This window comes from Crocodylus siamensis, chromosome 4 (assembly GCF_052110815.1).
Source record: "Crocodylus siamensis isolate JL-2025a chromosome 4, ASM5211081v1, whole genome shotgun sequence".
Taxonomy (NCBI): Eukaryota; Metazoa; Chordata; order Crocodylia; family Crocodylidae; genus Crocodylus; species Crocodylus siamensis.
Genome location: NC_143398.1, coordinates 144006006 through 144024351, shown reverse-complemented (window position 1 = coordinate 144024351; position 18346 = coordinate 144006006). Strand labels below are relative to the sequence as shown.

The 18346-nt window shown below is 51.2% G+C and overlaps 1 protein-coding gene across 1 annotated transcript in view; it reads right to left on the bottom strand.

Annotated features, from left to right (window-relative positions):
• Nucleotides 1-9079, bottom strand: part of LOC149866686 (ephrin type-B receptor 5) — a 118443-nt gene extending 109364 nt beyond the window's left edge. The window contains exon 1 of the mRNA XM_090044015.1: nucleotides 8776-9079. The gene's annotated coding sequence lies outside the window, so the exon portion shown is untranslated. The remainder of the gene's footprint in view (nucleotides 1-8775) is intronic.
• Between the last annotated feature and the right edge of the window lie 9267 nt (nucleotides 9080-18346).

Genomic DNA, 18346 nt, shown 5'->3' with positions numbered 1-18346 from the left:
TCTCTGCCCTGGGAAATCAGAGCTGCTCCCTAGAGGACTGAGCTGCATTACAAGCTGTGCTTTTGGGTTTTTGGGGTTGTTGTTTTGTTGTTGTTGGGTTTTTTTGTTGCTGTTTCTGCTATCATCTCTGCCTACTAAAGTGCAGGAACAAAGGCTGACAGAACACCACAGCTAGCAAGCTTTTCCCACACCGCCGAAGAAGCTGGTCCACCGCACACGCACACAGGGCTCTGCCTGTGGCTAACATTTACCCCTTGTAGTGCAGCAGCTATTCCCCTTCCCTACATCCGAGAGCTGTCAGGGGTTCTTTTGCATACAGCTGGAAATGCTGCAATGAACTGCACTTCCGCAAGTGGCATCATGCATAGGGCAGTAGCTTGGGAGTGGAGAGAACAGGAGTTCTAGCTCTAGCTCTGCTCCTGTTCCTGTAAAAAAGGAGTGATACTAATGCAGGGTACCTATCATGCTGTGTTTGGATTTCCAAGGAGGAAAATAAAAAGCAGTGCAACAAGTATTACTAATAGAAACCTTGCTGCTTCTAAGGATCCTCTCTGCTATGAAAATGTTACTGTGCGAGCTTTAAAGAGAAACAAGAATTGCTTGAAACATAGTTTGAGCTGATGTGCACAGCAACCCTTTGGGGGACAGATGTGCACAGCAATCCTTTGGGGGACTGCTGTGAGGTGACAAGGATTTCTTCAATCCTCTGCCAAATTAACACCATCCCCAGCAGGAAGCATGCCATAGGCTGATCCAGCAGAAGCAGGTCATGAAGGGGATGGAACCAAGAAGGATTTCAGCAGGTTTGTAGTGGCAAAAAGCAGGTACGCACAGATCGACATGCCCCTTGTACTGGAGCACCTCCAACTGGATGGAAACTTGGGGAGACAGTTGGGGTCCCATCATGGAAGGACTAGCAGTAGGAGGGAGTGTGGCCAGAAAGATTCAACTGCAGGGTTAGAGTCAATGAGGATGCTCTCACAGATCAGGAATTAAGCGAGGAGCCCTGAACTCAGAAAGGAAGCTAAAGGAACAGGACATCTGCCCAGTCTATGATGGGAAGGAAGGTGAGAAGCCCCAGGGGTTCAAGATCAGCATCATCTTCTTCGCTTTTCTAATGGTTCAACTGAACAGCAAGCACCCCAAGCTGCCTGGTACTTCCCCTCCACTTCTTTAGGAAAGCCTTGAAGCCAGAGTCACCTCAGCTTGCCTTTATCCCACCCCATGAACCCCAAAGAGATGTTCATCTTGGAGACTACCTCTTCCAGACTCAGGATCCAGGATGGGCCATCTTCACCCAAGCCCCAGGCCCTGTAGTGTGATGGTGCGTAATGACAAGCCACAGGCCCTGTGTGATAGTGTGCAGGGGAGGGAGTGGGGAAAGGTCTATATAACCATTGGTGGGTAATCTCCAACCACCTGGCCAGTTCTAGCTCTTTGCTTGAATCAGTTTGCCCGTAATAAACCTCATTTTGGGGGGGCCAGTGAGGAATGAAATGAGACTGGAAGGGCAGGGGCAGATACAGGGCTGTTTGGGCAAGTGGGTAGATTGGAGTGATGGATGGAGCAGGAAAGGGGTAAAAGTGTAAGAAAAGGAGTAGCTGAATGCAGTGGCAGCCTGGCTGGGGTTACAGCTCCCCACCAAGAACATGCATATTTATCATTTATCAAGCTGATCACTGGCCTGCTATTGCAGAGACTGCAGGGAAGCTGGGAAGTACAGAGCAGGGATTCTGGGTCACACCTGCCTATGGTACCTCAAGAGAATCTGGCAGGCCTGGGTCCTTGTTGCCTCCTCCATTCTGCATCTTCAGCTCCTTGTTTCCCCCCACCAGTTTCATGTGCTGCTCATGTTTAGGGAAAGGACAGTAAGATTCCCAAAAAAGAGGAGGGTAAGCAAGTGTGTGTGTGTGTGTGTGTGTGTGTGTGTGTGTGTGTGTGTGTGTACGTGTGTGCGCGCGCGCGCACGCGCGTAAGAGAACGCGCGTGTAATAAATATTTCAGGCTCGTCAGATCTCTTTCCGATGTGTGTTTGGGTTATTTTTAGTGCCGGAGATGAAAGTAATAATGTATAAATCACAGAGCCCATCCTGCCTCCTGCACATCTCTCCGGCTCATATATATTTCACTGGGGATACTGGGGACCATTCGCCCCATTACAGCTAGATGTGGCTGGATGACCAAGAGATTGTACCTAAAACAAAAAACAAAAGCAGGGCACAAAGCTGATCTGTCAGCTCCCCACCTCCCTCCTCCAGGCAGCAGCCTCTCTTGTTATAGTAGATCCAGGACATGTTGCGACAGACCATCTACAGAGATGGGAGCAACACCCTCCCTACAGGCCAATAGGAGAAGTGTGATCCCAAGAGTCAGGAAGGGAGAGAGGGCCTCTTCTTGGAGCTAGTCTCGTGTCTTTCTTCCCTTTCCCAAACAAACTCTTCCCTACCCATTTTCAAAGATTTGGTCTAGTTCAGTCCATATCATGGGGCTTCCACCCTTCCTCTGCACGGTCTGGCCATAGTCCAGCAAAGCCTGCCAGGTGGGCAACTGCCTCAATATTCCTCCTGGAATCCCCTGCCTCTGATAATCTCACCCTCTTTCCAGCTATTGTGAATTCCCCTCCCTAGCTCTTGCTCAACTTCTCTCTCACTCTCTCTCCTCTCAGGCTCACACCTTTCATGTGCTCCAAGCAGCCCTTCTCTAGTTACTACTCGGTACCTGTCATTCTTTTCACAGCTCCTCGTAAATCCCCTGCAGCCCCTTAATCACTACTGCTGCTCTTCTCTGAACTCTAGATTCATCAATGTCTGTCTGGCACTGAAGCACATGCAGTTAAACATGAAGACCCCAGATGCATTCTTATCCATGCTCTACAGAGAAGGTTACCTATTCCCAGGCCCCCAGATTAAACCTAGGGCAGGAAGGGAGGGAGAAGAGACAAACAGGCACACCCCAGCCAGGAGCTGGTGTCCAAGGGACGTGTTAGAAAAGGAAGCAAAAATCAGCCCAGGCTCAACTCTCATCCCTTGCCTCCTCCCCTCATAGCTGTTAGCATCTTGATTGGGCACAAAGAATTTCTGGACCATTCATGCCATAAGCCAGGCAGTCAGCACAGGAACAGCAGTAGCTCCTTCCCCTATTTAACCCTTTCAGCCTTTCTACATATTGAGGCTGCCAGTGAAGAATATATTATTAATGGGCAAGGAGCCCACTCTCAATATTTTTTCATTTGGAGATGAAGATTCCACTCTTGGCCTGCTTCCAGGAGGTTGTTTGTTTTCTTCTCTCTTCAACCTTTTTATCTATTTATCATGGAGAGGCAGAATGAGCAAAATACATTTTGCCTATAATTTGCATGCACGCACACACACAGACTGTGTGTGTGTGTGTGTGTGTGTGTGTGTGTCTGTGTCTGTCTGTGTGCGTGCATGCGCGCATGGATGCTAGAGGTTGCCGGTGGCCTGAGAGCTGAGTGCCTACAACCTCCTTTAACGTCCTGTGGAGACGTGGGTTATCACTAATCAGCACCTCAGATTCATGACCTCTATGTCTCAAAAGAAGGGGCGCCTACCAATACAGATAATCCTAAACAAACAACCCTTGCGAGTGTTTGGGCCTGGCTCTCTGCAGCCTGGCACATCAGGACAGATGCCACCCTTTCCATAAATAATTCATTTCCAGAGCTCAGACAGGTTTTGGTGCTGGAAGCGCAGAAGCCGTAACAAAGCACATTAAAACTTTCAGACCCAACCCTGATGTGGCTCTCTGTGGGGAGCAAGTACTTTGTCACGCTGGTTTGTAAAATCCATGTCAGGGAGGCTTGAAAGCAAGGCAATGAGCATAAGCAATCTAGCCTCTCTGTTAGGCCAGAAAATGGCCCCTTCCACACTAAGAGCATCTGGGAAGACAGCCCCTAGCTCTGAGCACACCAGGGGCAACCACCTCCACTAGGCACTGCACTGAGGTGCTGGACACAAGCAAATTCATCTCCAGCCCCTGCCTCCCATCCCTAGTGAAAAGGAAATCCAATGCCCCAAAGAAAGTAAAGCCAACACACAGGGAAATCCCCTCTACCTAGGGTGCTCCAAATGGCATAACTGACTATGCTGCTTCTTCTGTATCCCAAATTACAACATCCCCTGACAACTTCAAGCTGCAATGAGTAGCCAGAAATGAGTGACAGGGGGAAAGAGGGTCATGGAGACCTTTCCAACACTGCCAGTAAATTAGTGCCAGGTTAAGGAGAACTCCTTGTGTAAACACAGCCCAAGTAGGCACCAGCCAGCTTGGTAGGGAGGGCCCATGTTGGGATTCAATCCTGGGCAGGCATCCTGAGCCAGCTCTGCCTCCCAGCTGCCAGAAATCCCTGCCTCCTCTATGTTGTAATGCCAGAAAAGAATGTTTTTAAGACAGCTTTCCCCTGGCACAACAGGCATCTCACTCCACAGCTCCCAGGATCAACCTTAGCCCAAGAAGACCATGTCCTCAAACCCCTGGGAAGTTCGGTTCTGATGGACAGCTGAGAGTCTGGATACTTGTTCAAACCTCCCGTCTGCAAAACGTGTCTGGGAATCTCAAGCAATGAGTGCGCCTCTCTTTCCCCTCCCTCACAGAAACTCCATGAGAAAGGCAAGTCTCCTGGGGAACTCAAGCCCCCATAGACACACAGGCAGGCTTCTGCATCTCCCACTGCACAGCTGGAGTAGGCAGCTGGGCTGATCAGGGATGCATCTCATATAAGAGGCCTATACTGGAGAGGGGTACTGTCACAGGGAGGAGAAGAAGCAACCCAAGGTCCATCTTCCGAACCCACGGGTTGTGAGAAAGAATGAAGAGTTTCCTCTCCCACTCTAACCCCTCAGGTTAAAACACAATTCACCCATGTGAAATGCTTTTCCTGGGAGACAACAGAAAAATGACTAAACTTTGAAAGAGCAAGCACACTGCAAAGGTCTCCTTTACCTGATGATCCTGGGAGGGGCAGCAAGGAAAGACTACCTGGAAAATAAAGCTGTCTGTATTTAAACTTGCAGGTAGAAGTTTTCATCCCACTGCAAGCCATAAGCTGAAAGATTCATGTTTCACCTGCCAGTGTGCAGCCTTCAGCATCGAGTGCTCCCTGAACATCAGGCAGCCTCCCCTCTGCCCTGGCCAGCTTCTTCATCCCCCTCATCCATGTGCCTGTCTGAAGGAGTGATTGGTACATCATATTCAATCCAAATCTCCTTGGCAAGCCAGCTTTGACTGTCAGAATGCACAGGGGCTTCCAGAGCCTTGGACATTTAAAACTGGTGACTGGAAGAGGCTGGACCTCAAGGCTGCTACCTGCCTCAGGACTTGGCTTCTCCAAGTACCTCTCAGGCAGTGCCTCCTTGGTAAGAGGGCAGAGGACTTCTTCATCAGCTCAGATCCTTCCCAGTTGATTTTTGAGAGGTGAGCGTTTTTTTTCTTACAAACACCCCACTGGGGCTTCTGCTAAGTCCACACTTCTTTAACAGCTCACGTATTGCCAGTGCATGTAAAAAAACAATTCCTGAAGGCACTGAGATATTTCTTGTAAACACTGCATGTGTCTCTGGGAAGCAAGCACTGGCGTGTTTCATCTCTTTTCTTAAACACAAAGAAGAGTGTGATTCAAATCTAGCAAGCAAGCGCATAAAAATGGCACCTTCTCATTCAGCAGACCCACTCCCCAGGCATATCTGTAGTCAGAGCAGCTGCTCCAGCAACTAAAGTAGGATTCCCCTGCTCCTTGCTTCTAGGAGCTTTGCAAGAGCCACCGCAACTCTACGGGAAAGAACTGGAGTTCGTCCCTCCTTGTGCGTCATAAACAGAATTGCTCGCTAAGTTCCAGTGATACCTGTGCACTAACGGAGGTCCACGAGATTGCCCAGTTGCCCCAGAGAGTGAAAGGGAAGGCACCGAGTTTGACAAAGGTGCCAACATGCAGAACCTTGATTAACGGTGAGGCTAAGAGGGCTGGGAAAAAACGTCCTTGCTGCATCTGTGGGCCTGGCAGCTAAGAAAACATGCTGTTCTTCATTTCACTGCTGTAAGAGGAGATAAAGCTGCCCAACCAAATACTGTACAGCAAGAGTTTTTCCTCCTTTTAAAACAGTATAAGGTACAATGGGAACATGATCCTCACACAGGCAGAGAGGGAGCTGAAGGAGAAAGATGGGAGGCAGGAAAGCAGGGAAAAGAAATAAATAAGGACAGGACAGAGTTAAGTGTGCCAGCTGCTGGAGAGTTATCCTTGGGGAGCAGTACACTTTGCAGAGGTCCTTTCCCTCTCCCCTGATGGTTTTCTGTAAAATTGTTATGCACGTGAACTGAGCACACTGGATCTCAAGTCTCTGACGGACAGAAAATGTGGAGGCCCCAGTATCAGTTGCAGGCTTGCTTCCCTCAGCAGAGCCCCACCGTCCAAACACAGTGACCATAAACTCCCCCCCCACCAAAAAAACCCAGCAGCCACAGGGAAGTTCAGCTTGCCCCAGCAGCATGGAGTCAGCCATACTGAGTGCGCATAATGCCTTCTACTGATCTGTGTCTCCTTCCCTGTGTATGTTAGGGCTGATGTGTACATCATAAAATATGCAGGATGTATGACACAGCCAACCTCACAGTGCTGTGTGAGCCCTAAAATCACAGTCAGAAGCAAAAATGCACTGCTCATTAATAGTGCTTTTCAATTTAAACCAGCACTGGGCAGAGTGGGAAGGATGCTATGGAGTTCATTCCTCCAAGAGCCTGAAGAGGGGCATAAGGAGCACGTGTACAGAAGGGGTAGTCTTGGTGGGAGCAGATCCCATGCCAGAAGCACTCAGGCAGCCTGTGCAGGAGCAGTGAGCATGGCATCCTATACCCAAGCAGGCATTTCAGGAAGCCTATGAGGGTGGCGTGTCCAAGGTGGGCACTGCACAGATGGGAGCAGCAGTGGAAGGTGATACATCTCCTGGATAAACCATGATGGAGCAGCTGATGTCTTATTGAAGGGCAAGAGGGGTGTACCTGGATAGGTAGGGGACATACATAAGAAAGGTGGGTGGGCACAAGGGAAATGATCTCGCCTGGCCTTCGGGAATGGGCATCTTTGCTGTGGGAATCAGTGGCAGCTGATGGGAGGAAGACACACTGGGACACCTGCCTCCTTAAAGCCACTAGTCACCTTCCCCCAAAAAAACTGACATCATGTCATTAGCAAGCATGCCAGCCAAAGGCCTGAGGAGAAGACTGGGAAAACCATGAGAGAGGGACCCTCTTTCTATGCCAACAGGGCCCACATCTTCCCACGCTGCTCTCACCAAAGCCACTGCTGGGAACAGAGGAGGACCTCGGCATAAAGCAGGGAAACAACAGTCCCTTTCTTCCTGGCTCCTGCACTCAGATTAGAGGCAATCATCCCTCTCTGTAAGGCTCCAGGGCTTGGAGCCAGGACGTGAGGATCCTTCCATGTACCAAGGCACCTGGCCACACAGACCGCTCTGGGTGCCTCCGTGACAGAAAGAGGTCAGCAGGCCAGAGGGAATTTGAGGAACAAGAAAAATGATTAAGGGGCTGTCGGGAGGGATTGATTTATGAGCAGAGATTAGGAACTAAACGTGCACAACTCAGCTAACAGTGTGAGCGCGCAGGGTGGGGGAAGGGACATCACCGCCTGCCAGTACTTGGCAGGAGAGGGATTACTTGGGATGGTACAAGGGGGTTAGATCCACCAGATGAATGCTGAGCCAAAAGGATCACATAAGACTGGAGGTCAGGAAAGAGCAAGGATCGATTAGCGAGTGGAACAGTTCCCAATGGCAGCCACCGTGTTTGAGACATTTAACGCTGGGGCTGGACAAAGCCCTAGAGAACAGACAACAGGGATCTATCGAGAAAGGGTGGTCATAGGCAGGGGGAGGAGGGAAGGGGCAGAAGAGCTGCAATGAGCCAGACTGCTCCAGGTCTGCGGTTCCACCAGGGGTCCTAGAGAAGTGAGAAGGAAGGTGCCCTGCTTTTGTCCCAGCTGAGGCAGCAATCGCCCGGGGGGCTGGGGGACAAGCAGCACCCAGCAAAGGGGCATCAGATGTGCTGCTGGGGGCCAGTCCCCACAGCCACTGCCTTCTGCTTGAGTAATCTAGTTCACTGTTTCCAGGAGCTCCCCCCTCCCAATCATGAGCCACTACTACTACTATGGATCCCTCCAGAGATGGTCTTCCCCTTAGCCTCTTCCCTTCCTGGTGTCCATAAGCCGAGGAAGGAGGTCTGGATCCTCACTCCTCCCAGCCACGGTGGACGGGTGCAGGGGCAGAGACAACAGTTCAAGTCAGATCATCCCTGGGGTGGGCGGGGGTCACCAAGAGCAAAAGTAATGCTACCCATCACACCCCCCACCCCAACCCATCCACACCCAGATTTCCAGGGCCACTTGGACCATCCACGGCAAGCAGCATAAGGTTACCTCCTGCCTCCCTCCGCCACCTGGCAGGCACCCATGCATGGAGAGCAGGACAGGGCAGGCACCCACCGGGGGTCACAGCCCCGTCCCACCCAGCAGGGCCCCGCTCCCCAGAGCGCTCCCTACCCCGGCAAAGCTCAGGCGGCGGGGGCAGAGCTGCAGAGAGCAGAAAGCCAAACTCCCAGAGAGAGACAGGCGGTGGGGGGAAGAAAGGAGTGCTTGCCCCTGCACCATCCCTGCCGCAGCCAAGCCCGGCCCCGGCTTCCAGGGGCGCCGCGCTGCCCAGCCCGGGCGGCTGACAGGCGAGGACCCGCTTCCCGCCGCACTGGTACCTGGCTCGGGCTCCCGCGGAGGACGGGCTCCCGCTGCAAGACCCCGGGCGGCCTCCCGGGGCCGCTCCCGCTCACCCCGCCGCCGGGCAGCGGCAAAGTTGGACAAAGCGCATCTCGGCGGGGCCGCGCCCGGGCAGGGGCTCCGCGGGGCAGCGGCCTCTTCCCCCCCGGCCCGGCCGCCGCTCCCCGCGGGGGCTCCTTCTTCCTCGCGCCGTGCCCGCGGCCCCCGCGCCCGGCCTCCACCTCCGCCTCCCTGCGGGCTCCGGGCACGGCGGCACCGGCAGCGCGGGGCGGAGCGGGGCGCCTCCCCCGCCCGGCGGGCGGAGCTCCGCGCCCCGCCCCGCCCCTCCCCGCCCCTCCGGGACAAGGGGCCGCGGGTCGGGCCCCGCCAGCAGCCGCAGAGCAAGGCACCCGCGCTGCGTCCACGTCCTATCCTCCACAACGGGAAGGGACTTGGTCTGTGGTGGGTTTAGACTTTGCCCAGTGCCACCTCAGGCAGGGCACGTCCCCCCCAGCTACCGGGGGAGTCGCCCCCCACGGGCTCCCACTCCCCAGCCAGCGTTCCCGCCTGCCCCCTGCCCGTCGAGCTGCACCGGCGCTCTCGGGCACCCCCTCCATGTCGCCACCGACTGCACGGGCAGCTTCATTTTCGCCCTCGCCCCTCTGGGGACCCCGCCGAGAAAAACAGCATTGGCGGCAGCGGAAAACCGGGGAAGCAAAGTCTTTGCTAGACAGGCTACTTCCAAAACACCAGGCTGAGAGCGCAGTTTGCAGAAGAAGTTCTCAGAAAGCCTGGACCGCTTTGCAACTTGCAGTGCTTATTAAGTTCAGTCCTTTGTCTGATTTGCCCTGCATTTTGGGGCCCCCCCGTCGTTGGGGCCTCCACGGGTTCCACGGTAAATCCGCCCCTGAACTTGGCACAGGCCGTTCGGGGAGGCGCCTGCTGCTGCTCCCAAGAGCAGGCCGCCGCATGGGTGAGGGCAGGGCGTGTGGCACACTGCAAGGCGCCTGGGCTTCCTCTCAGTGCCAGGTGCCCTGGCGCACAGGCATGTGCAGTCTTGGTGGGCTGAGAAGGTGGGCCCTCAGCCGGCCTGGAAGCTCAAACAGTTTTCTGTCTCTTTCTCTACACTGGGCCCTTGCTGCCAGCACCATACCTCATCTCCTGGCAGGCCTGGGCAAACTTTTAGTATCACGCCCCCTTTCCCCAGAGAGAATGAGAATAATCAAATGATGACCATTTTCAGGCCCCCTTTCTTTATGGGCTCCAGTTCACCCATGCCTGTGTCCAGGCCTGCTGCTGCCCATTCTGCCACAGACCCATCGGCGCGCCCTGCTCTGCCCCTTCCCCACCACCCAGCCCCTTGCCTAATCCCCTCCCCGGGGGTTCCCAGGCAGGCCACTCTTGATCCCTACAAACCTTTCCCACCCCCCCATAGTTAAACACCCTCGTGTATTTTAAATCAGGGCCTGATTCTTAGTGATGCTGAGCACTGGCAACGCCTATTGACTTCCATGGGACATACAGCAACTGGGCCCTTCTAAGAATCAAGCCCTTATGCAGCCCAGTCTGTAGTAAATTTTTGCACGTCCCTTCCTTTTCTCTCCCTTCTTACTACAAAGGGGAGCATCTGGCCCGTAGAGAGGAGCAGTTAGGCTCCACCACCGCACTGGAAGGGGGAAAGGAAGGGAAAATAGACAAATAGCTGCTTTGCCGCTTGGCCCATGGCATATTTCCTCCCCTGTGAGCTAATGGAATGGCCCCCCGCACAGCCTCCTCCTTCTCCTGGCAGAGTGAAAGCCAAGGCTGAAAGAGCTGCTGCTCTGAATGAAGAAGTTTGGGCAAAGTTCCTGTGTCACAGACACATGCACGCATATGCAACATCCAGACCTGCTGTTTCCAATCTTGCTGGCCGGCAGCGCGAGGGGCGGAGAATCCCTCATTAGGGATTTTACTCTGAGGCCGTGTTTAAATTCTCTCCCTGTGCCATTGAAGAATGTTGCTGAGAGTGCATTTCCAGAAGGCGTTTAAAAATGTCTCTGCTTTCCAAAATCTGACCCCTCTTCTGGTAAGATTATCCCATGGCAAAGAACATCCCCCAAGTGCACAAGGAGAATTCCCCACCCCCACCCCATTCATAGCCCAGACACAAAAACACACAAACACGCTGCATCCCTAGTCAGTGGGAATCCACCTGGCCCTGCTTCCACTTGAGTCAGTGGCAATGCTCTTACATGTGGCAGAAGGATCAGCCCAATGGATTAGCATGTAATACACCCTAAGATCCACACATTAACAAATGCATGCATTCATACCAGAGGCGCACGCAGAATCGCGCGTACCAGACATACAAATATGTAGACACACGCAGGCCTCACAATACATGCAACAAAAGGAAAAGGTGTACTTCTGAAAACAAAAGAATGAATAGCAAAGCATAATCCATCTCTTAAATCCCCTCTCTGTGTGGAACATGTCGGTTCCTGAAAAGAAAAGAGATGGAATGTGCAGGGCAGACCACACAAACCAGGGAGACAAAACCACCCATGAGAGAATAGCAAAGGAGGGCAGGGAAGGAGGGGGTGTGGAGATCAGGGGAATGGAGCTTCCTTGGAGAGAAAGAGAGGTGAAAGAGGGGGGTAGAGAGAACAAGACATGCACACAGAAAAATAAAAAGGCACAGGGAGTGAGAGAAAGGACAAGAGAGGGAGAAAGAAAGAATGAGGCAGATGGGGAGAAGGAGGGCCTAGAGGTGGGAGAGAAAGGGAAGGGGGTAGTCAGGAAGGCAGGGAGCGGGCTGAGCGGAATAGGATGGGAACTAGGTGTTACCCATCAGGGGCCATGCTGGGCGTCAGCCTCTAAAGCAGGATTCCTAAGTGACTTCTGATCAAATCCTCAAGGGACAAGATTAAATCCGAAATCCAAGAGAGCACACTTTCCTAGTCCATCTCCTGGAGATGTCCCAGAAACAAGTATGGTTAGCCCAGAGCCAGCCACGCTGTTTTCTCTCTTATTTTTTAGGGGCTTCCAAATCTTTTGGCCTTAAGTTCTGACTGCTGATCTCACCCATGGGGGTTGCTCTCCTGCTTCCCCTCCACCCTCCTGACACCCAGAGGAGCCTCCTGGCACAGGCAGAGGAGATCTGGGGAGGATGGATAGGGCATGTGGAAAGGAAACCGGAGGAAAGTGAACAAGGGTGGAGGGAGAGAGAAGAATGCCATGCAGCTGTAGATGGGGCAGCTCCTGATCTGGCCAAGAGTCCCAAAGCTCTTCATTGTGCTTTGGTTGTATATTTTGCTGCTGCTTTTTTTCAGCTGCATTGTAAATCCTGAGGTTTTCCCACAGTGAGGAAGCCCCCCTGGGCCTCACCCCCACCCTGCAGGGAGGTGGGTGCTGCTGACTGTGAATTGCTGGGGACTGGGCTCCCCCATCTCTATTAGCTTCTCTGAGCATCAGGGGTCCTGCTGAGCCTCTTCCCCCTCCAGGCTCCTCCCTGCAGGGAAACCAAATACAAACCAGCTGGGGGGAAAAAAATCAGTGCCCAGAGAAGATGTTGCTGCTGCCTGTCTTTATTATGGCTGTTATTTATTAGGTGTCACACACCTGAAGCTGTGCTGGGTCATAGCACAAGGGGTAGCCAGACAGGCCCCTGCCCACAGGAGCTAACAGCCCATCTATCTTCACACTTCTCTGTATTCCCTCCATCTGTCTGTCTCCCCCCTGGCCCAGAAACATAATCCAGGCACATATTTAACATGCTCCTCACTTCAGGGTTGTAGCACCCGGGCTCACATTACTGACACCAGGGAGGTTTCAAGCTGTCTGAGCTCTGGACCAGGATTTGGGGCATGCCCGAGCCTAGAGGCAGCTGCCTGCTAAATCCATGCCGGGTTTTGCTGCAGGCCTGGTTCCACGCTGGGACTGGGCACTCTGGGAATATTTAGTCAATTTTGTGCAGACCTGCAGCCCAGCTGGGTGTGTTCAATAACAGCTGCCAGCTTTTTACCTGAATGTCCAGACCAGTGGATTAACTCCAAGCTCCCTAGGACATGAGACACCACAGGGATCCTGCAGCTGCAGAGGGAAAAGATGGAATAGCCCCCATGTGTCCTGTAGTCCTGGCTAAAGGACAGAATCCTGTGGCCCTGCGCCAAAGAGAGGTGAACATGTGCCCTGCCTGCGTGGGCTGTCGCTCTGTCCTGAGACTCTCAAGGATGCATAAATGTGTCTGACCACACCACACCAGTGCCTGACCTCCCTCCCCCCTGCACTGATTAACACTCCTCAAGCCACCCCAGTACATTTCCAGATGCTGGACCTATTTGCAAAACAAACACTTACCCCTCTCTGAAGATTTCTACTGCCATCCAGCTGCCAAACTGACCAGCCCTCATTCCACACTCTTGCCCTACTGCTGTCCACAGCACCTGGACTCTCTTCCAAGAAACAGTTGTCCTTGTTGTCCCCCCTGCCCCTTCTCCAGGAAACTGCTCCACGGTCCCCTGAAAATCCCTATGCCATCTCATCAACAGCTACTATTAACACAGTCCCACCTACCAAATCCTTTTCTTACCCCACTCAGTGCCCCAAACTCCCGATACTCCTGGCAACACACCCTGTTCCAGCCACCAAAGGGTATCATATCTCACTCCACATTCATTCCATCCAGGAAGAGCACACAGCAACTGCAGATGCTTCCTCAGCCTGATGAAGGGTATTTGAACCCAAAAGCTAAGAAGAATTTTTCCAACTATTTGAGTTGGTCTAATAAAAGAGATCAGATTTATCCAAAGAATCTTGTCTGCCTATATCTCACTCCACAAAGTTATACATAGTGGGGGGTGGGGGAGGGAAGTCTCTTTTGGTTCCTGCTGAATCTCTGAAGATCACAGGCTCTATCCCATGAACCTCTCCTGGTATGGCTGTGTCAGGCAGGGACTGGGGCAGAGATGCAGTGTCTAACAACCTAGGTGTAGTCACAAAGATGGTAGCCTTTGTGTGCTGTAGTCACAAAGTGTAGACGCAGCGTTGTCCCCCGAAGGGTACTTGTTTGGCTAGGCAGGAGAAGAAAGAAATGGAGGTAAAAAGGATGCTGGAATAAGCTATGCAAGGGGAAGGCATCAACACCACCTGCCCTTGCTGGTTTGTAAGTTAATCCCTTAAAAAAAAATCCCAGCTGAAAGTATGAGACAAATTCAAGATTACAAATTGCAAATTCTTTCAGGGCAATTGAAACCACAGTTATGGGAAATGTAATATTTTCTGAAAAAATGTACTTGGCTCTAGTTACAGTGTGCTGAGACTGAAAACACCAATGGAATCAGCAGTCCCCAATGGAACTATCATCTTCTGAAGCAGGCACAGCAGTTCAGCACCATCCCTGCCCTGCCATTTCCTGAATTTGGGCTTTTTCAGTAGTGGAAAAGTGCTGACCTACTCATCTCAAAGCACACATGTATCAACCTTCTTGAACACTGTCTTTCAGAGCAGCTTTCACTTGTACTGTGTCTGGAAACAATTTACAGAGATAGGTAACAGCAAAGTCAGAGAGGTAGTCAAAGGCAAGGGACAGAGATGTGCTCCCTGATGAGTTATGAGCTGAGACAGAGATAAGGAGGCAAAAAACTGTTCAGAAAGCGCAGAGGAAAATGCATTTCACCCATAGCAGTTCAACAGTGGAGAGCGACAGTGAGAAGACAACTGGCAAAAAAGTAGAAAAATAGAGTAGGTAACAAAGGACAAGGTCTGGGTAACAGCTTGGAAAAAATCAAGGGAGGTCTTTGGAAATGGGAATGCCATTTTTTAATTGAACCTTTCAGTGGATGAAGCAGCAAGGGAATGGGAAGGTGTGCTCCTTTTTATGTATGCATGAAGATGGGTATAGGCTGACAAGGTTCTTTGGTTAAACCCAATATATTTTATTAAACCAACACAGCTACAACCAACAACTCTGAAGATGAGCAGTAGCTTTCTGCTGATGTTGACCTGTGGAGAATCAGGATGCAGTGGTCAGAGGGAGTGGAGACGCTGGAAGAAAGCTTGCTTTTGTGGGATTCTAGAGTTCCTCCAGGGAGAACATGACATTCTTCTTACCTGGGTGTAAATATTGCATAAAACAAATGACTAAGAATTGCCTCTTCCCTTTCAAGAGCCACATGAACTCTGGCTGAGGACTACACCTCACATTCTGTAGCCCAGCAGTGGCACCTAGTGGCTGGACTTGGCATTGATAGGTAAAGCAGGGGGTTGAAAGAATTGAAAGCCAGTCAAAGGTTCAAAAGCACTTTTAAAATCTTTGTTCACAGAAATTGCTAAACCGTACATTGAAATGAAGACCATATTTGGTCAAATCCTACCAGCTGTTGACCAGAAGGATAGGCAGGAAAATGCCTCCATCCAACACGTTCTGCAAACCTTCCATGAAACATCAAGTATAGGGAAACGTCGACCTTGGTGTTTAACAGTGTACAGTGAACCTACACAGCGGTTGAGGCATGAAATGAAGACTGCCATGTTAACCTGCACTTGCAGAGAAAGAAATGGAAAGTGGTCAGTGCAACCCTAATATTGCAAAGATGCCTTAGGATCTTAATTGATTGCGAAAGGCATAACTAGTGCCCTGCACCATGACATCAAGATTCACTATATAGTGACAGGAAGGATATGTGCCTGGGAGGGAGCAGGGAGAATGCTCTCTGCTCAGGGTCTGTATGGACCTCAGTGCCTCAGGGTGGTAACAGGGGATAATACCGTACTGCAAGGACCGATGTGGGTTTCTCTGAAAAGAAAGCTGAGTTACTTTGCCATAAGCCCGAGCAGAGAAGCCCTGTTGCTGGAAGCTGCTGTATTTCAAAGGAGACCTAAATCTAAGATCCTGGTGACTGGTGGCTTCTGAAGATCCCATGACATTTTTCTCAGGAGCAGAAATGTTAAAATCTGTCTCTAGGCCAGCCTCTAGCACAGGAATTTCAGTGCATCTCTAAGGACTAGAAACTATTCCACATATAATAAGCATGTATGTGGGCTTAGCCTCAGTGCAATTCCTAAGTGGGATTCTATTCTGTTCTGCTTAATCCCCTGAAATTCCATTAGCACATCGCCTTTTGTAACACAGCCTCATCTCAGCCTTGGGACTGAGTCATCAAAAAGCAGCAAGAAAGAGAAGAACCTACCTACCTTTTGCATTAACTGCTTTTCAGGGACTTGAGTAGGATGGAATAGAGCTGCATTTAAGCATCTAAGTTCATTTTCATGCCTAATATAGTAAGTGGAGTGTAAAATCTGACCCTCAATGTATTTCTCTTCCTGGAACCCCTTTGTGCCAAGTTGTGACTATCTTCCTCCCCAGAGTTGGCTACTTTTCAGAGCTGAAGAGTTCCCTGTGCAGTGAATAAAATGCCACAGGGTCCTTCAGGAGGAAAGGCACTGAAAGGGCAAAAGAGAATGAGTATTGTTTGAACATACACACTTCTACACAGGATCTGAGTTAGTACCAGCCACAGGCCCCTATGCAGACCAAATGAGCTCCTGCCATTATCCTCATCTCTGATGTGAAAAGATGAGGAAGGAGACTAACCTGCATAAGACTTGGGTGATGCTTAAGTGGATCAGGAAACATTGCCTTTTGAATGCTCATTGCTCAAGCAGCACAAGCTACCCCTGGGAGATGGAGAGAGAACCATGGTATTAAAAATGCACTAGCCAATTTTCCTTGGGTGAGCGAAGATGCTGCACAGAAATCTATCAAGCTGATCAGCTTCAGCTGCTCCTGCCTATGGTGTGCTGAGCAACAGTGAAATTGAGAGAGATGAATAGATTGCAGAGCTGCTGAGGACTGGGTGCCCTGACTACCTTCTTCCCACAGAAGCAGCTCCTGCTGCATTTTCTCCCTGCACTTACTGCTGCTTGGCTCTGCAAATGGGCATAGGTCAGACTTTGGTCCTGGGACGGGGGTGAACTACCCCATCCCTCCATTGGGCATGTTAATTCTGAAGCTAGATGTCATCAATTTCAATTCCCAGCATTGTTAGCTGCTTGCAGTCCAAAGGAATCATCCAGCCACTCAGGTCTTGGGCTGGAGGGAGAGCCAACTCAATGCCAAAAGTCTGACCCTGGGGGTGGACCTTTAGGCTTGGTATCAGAAGTTACACATAAACCAGTTTCAGTGATCAGAAACTGGCTTAAGCCTGTAACAGAACAGCAGCTCAGTGCACATAAACCAGTTTCAAAATGGTTGAAACTGGTTTGAGATAAACCTGGTTGAATGTAGTATCAGATTTTTAACTGATTTGGCTCAAACCAGTTTATGCAATGTCTTTCCCAGACCCCTTGCTGGTTTTCAATAAACCAGATACTCCCAGCATCCTGGCATGCTCTCTGGGCTTGGTGGGGCTCTCTGCTCCACAGCAGAGCTGGTCTGTCTGCTGTGCTCGCTGGCTGCAGCTCTGGCAGAGACTTGCAGGTTGCTCCCCCTGGCCCCTTAGCTCTCTACCAATTCTGCAGGCAGTTAACAGTCTTTATGGCAGTTCAGCCAAAAGACATAATCCGAGGCTTTAGGGATCCTACATAGAGCCTGTGTCCTTGAGCCCATGGTCCAGCCCCTCATTCTGGATCCCTGCCTGGCAGTCAGGATTGAGCTGGGAGAGCATCCTCAGCAGCTGATCTCTTCTCAGAAGGGCAGCCCAAGAGGGTTCATTCCTGGCTGGCTGTAGAATACACAGCAAAGCCTATGCTTTCTGGCCTTCTGATTTCCATGGATGTCTTCTGCAGCTATCTGTGGCTGCCTCTGGGAATTGAAGTCAGAGCATTTGAAAGTGAAGCATCCAAACTTTGGAGTTAGCTTCTGAATGCTTATCCTGCAGTTATTGGGAATGTTTGCACTGTGACAGCACCTTCATGCCTCGGTCAGGATGGGGCTTTTTGTGTCAGCTACCAAGGGTACAAGCAGGATGTAGGCTGTGGGGGTTGACTGTAGGGGATCACAGGTCAGGGAATCAGGAATAGGCAAAGTCAGGGAAGGAAGGATGCAGACTAGAGTAAGGAATCACGGGATCAGGAGCTAGTGGGTTAGAACAGCATTTCTCAACCTGTGGCTCATAATCCAAAAGTGGGTTGCCACAGAATATAAAAGGGGTCATGAACAAACTAAAAATGGATCAACACCGTTTTAAAATGGATTATCCTTTAAAGGAGAAAAATGTGGGGAATCGTGGGCTTCCCCATACAGGCTGGTAGAGTTTCAGCCTGCAAGGGACTGTTTGTGCCCTCACCCCACATTGGGGGGTAGAGCGAGGGGGAGCCATTGATGTTTACAAATGGGTCCTGGTACAAAAAACATTGAATACCACTGGGTTAGAAGCCCAAGGTCTATAAGGGACCGGGACATAGATGTCCTGGGTAGAACTATGGATTGGGGTGGGGAAGAGGACAGGACAGAGGAATTAGTAAGAAGAAGCAGGGATTCAGACTTGTGTTGTTAGCCAGAGGACCTGGAACAACCAGCTATAGCTGTATAGGACTGGGACATGGGTGGCTGTTTAGCTAAGCCACAAGCCAGGAGTCAGCAAAGCAATC